Genomic DNA, 10,006 nt, shown 5'->3' with positions numbered 1-10,006 from the left:
TTTTGGACAAAGAGTGTAGACTGAGGTGAGGTTTTTCAGAGAGTGTTGCTCAAAAGAATTTGAAGAGAAAAGAGGGGGAAGAGAGAATGGTGGCGGGATAAGTAAATATACAGATCACAATGAGCAGCGGTCTCCTTTTCCATTTTGTGCGGCCATAATGAATGCTCGGTGCAGCTGCAGGTGTCCATTCCTTCATAGGCTCCTCATCAGAGTAGACACTCCAGCAGTAAAACCTCACCTGTCCCGGGGAGATCAAACACCCCATTTCATTTCATGGCCTTTGCTCCATTCTCTCCACCTCTTCTCTCTCTCCCATTGGCATCGGCTTTGCTGTCCTTCTTTTTCTCCATTTCTGCCAGAGTGCCCTGGGTCATAATCTTCACCCATGAATCTAATGTCGAGTGTCAGCTCCGGCTGAGTTCCCTCACACACTCGCATTCCGCACATTCCCTCTATCGAACAATAACAAGATCAGGGAGAGAAACCCCTACGTCATAAGTAAATCACGGTAATGTGTCAAGTGCACATGGCATGTTTTTGGATACACTGGAGATTACTGAGGCTGATTTGAGCCCTGCAGACATCATCACTCTTTAAAATTACGATAATCCCACTAGTATCTGTATTAGGTAGACAATATAACATCGATAAACAGCTGAAACAATTAGTTAATTGATTGGTCGATGGCAGAAAATTGATCAGCGACAATTTTTTTATAATCGATCAACCGTTTACATCAATTTTTAAGCAACTGCGACAAAAATATGTGAATATTTGTCAGGTTTCTCTGTCTTCTACGGCAGTAAATATAATACTTTGGGGATTTTGGTTCGTTGGTCGAACAAAATGTGCAATTTTAAGATGTCACCGTGGGTTCTGAGAAGATGTGCTGTGCCTTTTTCAACATTTTATACACCAAAAATAATTATTAATTAATCAAGCATAAAAACAATGGTTAGTTGCAGCCCTTAATTGATTCTTTTTTCTTGCTAAAATATCCGAATAATTACAAAAATGATCGTAAAATATGATCAAAAATAATTTGGCAAATTTCATAAGGGAAAGCGTCACCACAGTATGCACAACACTACCACTCTCTGAAAGAAATCACATGCAATTTCAGACAGCAGAGGACTCTAATGTCCACTGATGTTGGCGTGTGAACGGTCACATAGCATTAAAATCATGTTAAGGCCTTGGTTATGAGAGCAGCTGCTGCCTCTACCAGAATAGTTCAATTTATTCAGTTAATGTTACGGAATGTATGTGTGAAAGAGCCTCTATACTATCTTAAGCCATCAGCAAATTTGGAGTTTTTTCTCATTTCCTGGAGTCCCTTAATGCCTTTAACACTTGGCACTCTTGTCTTAGAGAGCAGTATTTGCTTTTTTCAGTTGTTTTGTTTGCACTGCATGGAAAGTACAGCTGCATAGAATCAAGCCTTGTCTTCCTTAAATGCTTCTTGTAGCTGGTAAAAGTATCTGGCCTCGGCTTTGTCTGTTGTCTTGAATTGCATGTGACAGACAGAACCTCATATAACCGCAAAGAAATTAAGATATTGGATGCATTTCTTATTCTGATGACGACGATGTGGAAATAATAAAAGCAGAAAACACAGAGTATCTCTTTTGTCTCATTTCAGCTGTCACACTGCTCCTGAGGTACTACTGCTAGTATTAATACCATACAGGGAATAGAGATCATTTGAAAATGTAAGGTCAATTATGTTTATTTATTACGTTTTTGAGAATGTGGGTGGTACGTTATGAGGGATACATCTCAACTTCTGGCAGAAGCCTCTAATATTATGTAAATGGTACATTTTTAGCAAATGCTAAAAATAGTAAGTGGTCCGTCCACCAATGTGGTCCAGACTGTTGAATGGATTTCCATTACATTTTGTACAGACATCCATGATTCTCAATGGATGAATCCTAAAGACTTTGATGATCCCCTAACTTTTACTTGAGTGCCACCATGAGGTTCATGTTTGTGTTTTTGAGTGAAACGTCTCAACAACTATTGGATGAATTGCCTTGCAATTTGGCATAGACATCCACACAGACAGAGGGATGCTAACGGCGTTAGCACGGCTTTGACCTCGGCTGCTAACATTACCACAGTCTTGAAAATGGAGAGGTGAGCGGAGGGGTATTTTGGCTAGATGCCACCAAAACCTCAATGAGCAATACCTGCAAAAAAACTAATAACATTCACTTCAGCCTCAGCTGTACATTGTGTAAAGAGCTAAGTAATTAGCAAACGTTAGCATGCTAAACTAAGATGTTGAACATGGTAAACACACCTGCCGAACATCAGCATTTTTGCATTGTGAGCGTTTTAGAATGCTACTGTTAGCATTTAGCTCAAGGCACTAGTAGCATGGTCCGGGGCCGTTCACATGTTGCATCTAAAAACGTGTGAGAAACGCTAGTCGTGCCACTTTCATCTTTTTATCCACGGTGCTTAGGGGCTTGCGCTCCTGTTAACTACAAAATAGGTTAAAAGACAGTAACTCATGTAAGTGTGTGAGACGCACAGAGAGAAACTAAAAGCTTACAATGTGTTTGATTAAAGAATTTTTCATTTCTCACTGCTCAGTAACATCGTTGGCTTGTTATGTTTCCATTTGGAACAATAAAATTAAACTGTGTATCTTAAGCTCCCTGCTGTAGTGAAACCATACTGCTATTAAGCTTTGTATCGTCCAAAAATGATTTCAGGGTTGACGAAGAAGGGATTATTTCATAATAATTAGTATTACATGGGAATTATCTTTTAGCTATCTAGATCTTTCTGATCTGGGATAGATCCATACACAGCCTTGGCCTTGTCTGTGAGCAGAGGTGTCTCCTCTCTGGTCCCTCAGACACAGTTTGGTTTTTGCCTTGATTAACCACTTAGTTCAGTCTCTCAGACACAAGATTGCAGGGAAAAAGCAAGTAATGAAGTGCTTTTGAATTTGCATTCCCGAGAGCTTTCACGGACGCCTTGATTTCAGTCTGCCTTTGCTGTTTGTTCTTCGTCAAGAGATGTCTGATATTTTAACGGTAACGCGTAACAAGTGTCCATCCAACCTCCTCCATATTGCTCCCTCATCAACCTAACTGCCATGAATAAACACAATCAACATGCATCTGAAGGGGAATTTGGAGGCTTTTTCTCTCAAATCGTCCCTGATGGGTTGTTCATCATTGTCATTATGTAGATTACAGTGTGACCGTGAAAGCAATATCGGAGCCCCTTTCCCTCTGAATTGGAATGACACCGTTCCATAACGCTGACCAAAACACTTGTGTGTTTTGTTCTTTCAAGTCGAGCAGCGCTGATCAGATATGGACAAACTGTCTCAAGAATATGAAATTAACAGCATTCAGTCCACACTTGAAAGTCAAGCCTTTATTTTTTGTATCGACCTTGACAACAATATCGGAGTGCGCATGCTGCATTATCAGCTAAAGTATCTGCTGTGATTCACCAGGTAAGTACCATCATGTGGTTGAGAATTTCCAGACAAATCTCCGAACAAAGTCATACAACAGACAGAATCTTTCTTTTTGGTTTTTAACTCTTCATGATCCCGATTGCTCATAAATTTGATTAATTTATGAGCAATCGGGATCATGAAACACGATGACTTGACAGAATCTGTGATTATTTCTGTCTCGGATTTGGAGCAGTTGACGTAAGAGCTTCCCTTTGCACCCCCCGCTCCTGGGTGTCAAAAAAGAGGAAACACAATTCGGTTTAAATTTGGGGCCCTTTCACTCGTCCGTGCTTCCAGGAATGATTAAACATCTAAAGTTGGACGTAGATAAGCAGACGTAGAATATATCAAGGGGACCTGTCTTCCATAGCCTTCAAGTGAAAAGGTAATTAATTTGACATTCCATTCATTGCCAAATGCAATTAATATTATCCTGCATTTTGAGGTGTCTTTAATGTGACTTCATACTTAGTTTAGAAAAGCTGCCTTTGCTGATATTTGTTTATAGTGAGGGGGACAGAAACCCATCACCTTCACTTCTCCACAAGAAACATCGTGTTCAACAGAAAGCCTGACGGTGGCAGGTTGGAATGGGATTGTATACAAGGAACAAATCTTTGACTCTTAAATCCATATATTACCTCATTATTATGTAGATATAATATCAAATCAAGAATGTATACTAGAACATTTAAATTGCAGATTTTTAAGATATATAAATAATTGAACTTTAAGAACAACCAGTGGTGTGAAAATGAGTCAGTTTCTAGATAACTGGCATGCTCATCCTTAAATCTTTGCCAATTGAAGTTCTATGTAAACTCAAAACTGGGAGATGAGAGCCAATGTTTACTATCATAACCCGTCCCCCTGGTTATATTCATACCAAAAAATAGATCTATCAATTAGTTACTGTCTATAATTCCAGACATCTAAAATCAATATTATAATTTTTTGTAACTACATTATTATTCTTTGTCAACATTATTTTATATTATTTACATTTTTTCAAGTAATTTTAGAAATCAATACCATGTAATTACACTAAATTTATGTATAGTATTTATTTAGATTACAAAAAATGTGGATGAAGTATTCAGATTCTTTACTTCAGTACAAAAAGCAATACCACAGTGTAGAAATACTCGGTCAAGTAAAAGCCATGCATTAAAAATAAAAAAGTACATTTGTATTGGCATTAAAATACATGTACAGTAATGTATTATGCATAATACTACATCACTGAATTATAATTATTGATGCATTCATGGGTGCATCACTTTAATGTTACAGCTTGGCTTATGTTTTACTATATATGCTGTTAGGTAGCATGTGAGACTGAATTAAGAAGCAGAAAATGCATAAACTCAAATAAAGTACAAGTAACCCAAAATTGTAAATAGTTATTTTCCAACCGCTGTAAAAAATATTCAATAGAAATTGCCTAAAACTCTCATTGCATCCGTTGTTTCCTGCTGTGGCTTTGGCATCTTGTCCTCGTGTGGGCATGTTGTATTGTTTGTTTTTGAGCGCAGCTTTTGAGACATCAGAATGACACAGCGGGAAAATCTTTAAAGTTCCTCATGGGTTACTTCCTCATTTTTAGTCACCTGATATTATTTACAATAAAGAAAGAAAGAAAAACTTTTTAACTTCTCTAATCTTGCATCATGGGAATGTTGTTTTCAGAGCGTTGCGTGTGCAGGGCTGGGGAGGGGGAAAAACGTGTGGACGGAATGAGCTGTATATGGCAAAGAGGGTGGACGTGTGAAAAGGGCTCATGGGACGATGAGTCACATCCAGGATGACTAAGTAGTCACTTTTCTGAAATAATCTTGAATAAAAGGTCTGTCACATATAATCCTAAGGAAGCAACAAAAAAAAAAGATTTAAATATTGGATCTGATTAATTTGGGGATGAAAGACTTCAAAAGGTTGATTAAAACTTCAAACATTTTAATTTTGTTTTATCAAAGATGAGCCCAGGTGAAAGAATTTGTGTCAGTGCTGTGCAGGCTGTGCAGTGTGCAAAAGCAGAGATAGATGTGTGCAGTGCCACATGTTCAGAGGACGGGGTGCAAACTTGGCGAAGTGTGCAGCGTAGTGGAAGTGTGCAAAGCGTTACTTTGATATTTAGGTTTATGCACAGGGTACTCCTGGAGTTTTGCAATTGTAGAGGCCACTCTTGTCTGAGTCATGACTTGTCAGTAATGTCACATGGAAACGGACAGTTTATGACACACACACACACACTCAAATGTTTAAGGACTTTTTTTTGTTTAGTTTTTAATTATAGTTTGCAGGGGCGTAAGTTGAGGGAAATACAAGTATGAACAATGTCTTCTTTGAGAAGTTGAACAGATGTATACGACGCCATCTTGTGGTCAATCTGGAAATGACAACTTGGATTTCATTTACATTCTGCATTAGTGCATTTAGCCATGTATGCCCTGTCTATGATTGTTTAAGCTTCCCTTAAAACTACTTACCTTTTTAAACCCTCAAACAATAAATAAAATAAAATAAACAACACCATTAACAAAACTTTATATTATTATTATTAATAACAATGATACTATTTATAATAACAGCAACAACAATAATAATAACAATAATTATTATAATATACCAATGATAATAACTAAATCACAAAAATAATAATGCTAATAATAATAATTTTAATAATGTAAATTGGTGATTTATTTAGCATTTGAACAGTGTGATGGAGAGACGTGTGATAGAAGAAGAAGAAGAAGAAGAAGAAGAAGAGGTGGTCTGGAGGGACTAACGGGCTGGAAGAACGTAAACATTGTCCGCTCTGAGGGCGGACTTCAAAGCCAGTCTGTGGCATCCTCCTCTCAGCGGTGGTGCACACCCTTGACCGACAAAAAGCGAAAGTGAATGTTCATCCACGGTCTACAGCCTCTTCCCAGAAACCGCAGCTTTGAAGTCGCAAAATGGATCTGATTGACTTGTGAAGTAGACACATATACGTATAGAATGGAATATAATTATATTTGACAATGCACGTGCTGCCTCTATTGCTTCCACAGTTTCATTTTATATGAGCATATTACACAGCTCCCCTGTGTTTGGCCATGCTAGCAATTTTGGCAGTCTGCACAGTTATGTGACAGTTGAGAGGTGTATGTCTTGGTCATGCAGACTCGTATCTTACAACTCAAATTATATGTTTTGCAGCAAGCTTACTCACATTATAGGGTGAGGAAAATACACTTTTATTGATAGAACCCATAATGTCGGTTATAAAATATTGTGAATGTCAAATAAAATCAAAAAGTTGCTCTGTAGAATTTCGCACTTGCTTGCACCAGTAGACCACAGCCTGTGAAATGCTAAGAATTAACATGAAAGTTTATCTTGTGAGCATCTACATTAGATATTAACAACAACGTTTAAGGAATATACAAAGCCAAAAATGTGTATTTCTGTTATTTGTTTGTGTTAAATATATTACAAATCCACTTCAGTTTTATGTTAGGTAAGGGAATATATTATATCCACATGCAGGTCTTACATATTTTGTAACTCCCCTCTAGTTTGTAGGGCTTGGACTTCTTCCCAGTCACGCCTGCTGTCTTATTTCCACTGACCCACAAAGCAGTCGGTCGTCCTACTCAGAATTCCGTTTAGGCATCAAAGATCATCTAATATATGAGATTAGACGCTATAACATCATTACCAGAGAGGCAATGTTAGTTATGAGTTTTATTTCTGGTAATTCATTCATTCATTAACTCAATATAGCAAGTTTAATGCAGTAATAGTTGTACAGAGGCAGCAGCTGAGAGGTAAGCCAGAGTTTGAAGCGTGTGAACATGCACTATCAATATGCTTAATCCTATATACAGTGATGATGGAAGAAGTTCATTATCGCTGAGCCTCTCCAGTGACGCCCTTTACGCTTTTCTTGAACTAAAATAACCCGTTAGTGACATCTAACATTATATATTGAACATTTGAATTGTTCCATACACATTTTGCATGGCTTCTCCAACAAGTGAGGTCACATCAAAGCTGTATTCAAGTGATAGGAGTGTGAACAAATAGACGAGGAACAGCTGAACCACACAAGGTTTAAAACACAACTCTAAATGGTGACCTCAGCTCTTCACACACACTGAATACACTCCGTAATAATGACCTTGTGTGTCGGGTGTATGTTAAGAAGACTTTATGCCGGTGTGATCAGTGATCGAGGCTGGATCTCCTGCGTGTCTGAGCTCTTCATCATTATCTTGGCTCGCTGACTCATATCTTGAGCACAGGGAACAAAACTCTCGCGGCGGCCTTGTTCCCGACGCAATGGGACGCCGGGTGGGACAATGAGGGAGAATTAGCGGTGAAAAAAAAGGAAATAAATAGGTGATTCAATACATGACAGCCCAGCAACAAAGCCCACTGTAGATGGGAGGGAGAGCGAGAGAGATAGAGAGAAAGAAGGGAGAAAGAGAGATGAAAATAAATAGCGGAGCTCAAAGCGAGGCAAGGGTTGAGCGGATTGGAGGTGATGATGAGTGGAGAGCTGTACAAAGTAGTACATCTATGGGAAAGGTTTTAATGAGGCAGACGTCGGTGTGTGTGTGTGTGTGTGTGTGTGTTTTCTCATCTGTGAAACACACTCAGAAAATCCTCAGCAATGATACTCCAAACTTCCTGTCTCCACGTGGGTGGCTGAGGATTTGTAAGTGCGCAACACGGACGGACAGTCAAACATTGTTATTGGATGTGTTCAAATGCAACAGCTGTTTCAAAATTCAGAAAAAATATGCCTCGTAAAGTGGAAGTATTTTTCTAACAAAATACAACCATTTTTTCTTGTATCAACAAAATGGCCTGTCGTCAGCAAATACTGTCACCGAGTAAACATAAAATAGATTACACCTATCCCTCGATAACTGGCTGATGTTGTTGGAAAGTAGCGCTTAGTGCCCAGTGTTAGAAGATCTCCCTATACTGCCGGGATTGAGCAGCTGCTATCTTGTTCTGTTCTGGCGTTACCTCAAACCTCTTGTTTGCTAACCGAACCAGACAGATACTAGACAACAACTTGGTGGGATTTTCAGGAAGTGTTATGATACAGGAGTCATCGACACAATTTGGTTCTTCAGTCTGGCTCTCGGCACTGCCACAGTGAGCCCAACAAGGTGTGTGAGGTACTTACAGGCAGTCGGCACACACATCTGTAACTCTTGTTTCTTCAAACGAGAAGGTTCCTTGTCTTCTACATTGTTGGTTAATGTACGCCTGCTATATTCTAACTGATTCAATTATAAATGGTAAATAACCGGCAAAATAAACAAGTCAGATCACAGAGACAGTGAGGCACACCTGCAGCCAAGATGCGTGAGCAGCGCAGAACATGTTTCCTGTTGTCTTCCAACGGCTCCAAGGCTTTTGTATGTCCGCCCTTATATCTTCAGAGCAACAGGAGGCCTTTAGTAATACTGTCGGCTCTCGGTTGGATTAAAAGGAACTCAAAACAAGCAAAGGGGTTGTTTAACGCTTGTTGAACGACCGGGGACTCACAGGGTGGCGGTATCATGAGTTTAGGACATCACAGTCACACTGTTTATAACGTTACGTGGCAATTCAACAGACAATCAACAATGACTGTTGGCTGAGGTAAGATCATTAAGGCAGAGGAGAGGACACCTGAGACTCTGTGGGACAGTTTCCTGGTCAGGATTTACTCTAAACCAGATTTAGGCCTTGATATTGTTGACTTCTTGACTTTGGAGTACCGGTATAGATTAAATACATGACCACAGAAGACACAATTTCAAATTCCACTGAGAAATGATGTATATATTTTTTTAATTATTTGAGATACAGCTTGTTGAAACACATCGAGCCACAAAGGATTATCATTTTAAAAGCCTGTATTGATGCATTTAATAAAATAATAATTTTAAAGTCAATGGCTCAGTTCCTTGTGGGCTGGCATATTCAAATGTATGACATTCAAATAGAATCCCTGCAGGTACAGTTTTCATCTCTGACCCTGAGCATGTTTGACCTCAAACCGCACTTTATGAGCAAGCATTGGGGCAGGAGTAACTGGGTGACAAAAACCTAGTTGAGTGGCATTCCCATACCCCATAAAACACTCTTCAGTGCCAGTTCATTGTTATTTAAGAAAGATGCCTTGCTCACGGGCTGACAGAGGAGCACACAAACCACAGACAAAGACTCAGGCTAAACCCACACAAACCATCCACTTGTTCCAAATGACCGTTCTTGGAGGAATGCAGCTAGGTGGACAAAACCCTTTCTCTACATTTACAAAAAAAAACTGTTTTCTCATGCCCACGTCGTCGACACAGTTTTACACAGTGCCCAGAACTGCCCGGCACGTTCTGCAGCAAAGGTATTCTGCAATGTTGGCGACAGAATAAAGGCAATTAAACACAGTTTGCACAGTGCTTGGACAGCCAGGCCAGTGTGCTTTGCCAATTAACTTCCCACATAAGGAGGGAGAAGAGAATCTAGACTCTG

The sequence above is a fragment of the Pholis gunnellus genome (assembly GCF_910591455.1).
Source record: "Pholis gunnellus genome assembly, chromosome: 22".
NCBI lineage: Eukaryota > Metazoa > Chordata > Actinopteri > Perciformes > Pholidae > Pholis > Pholis gunnellus.
This window is presented reverse-complemented; position numbering follows the sequence as displayed.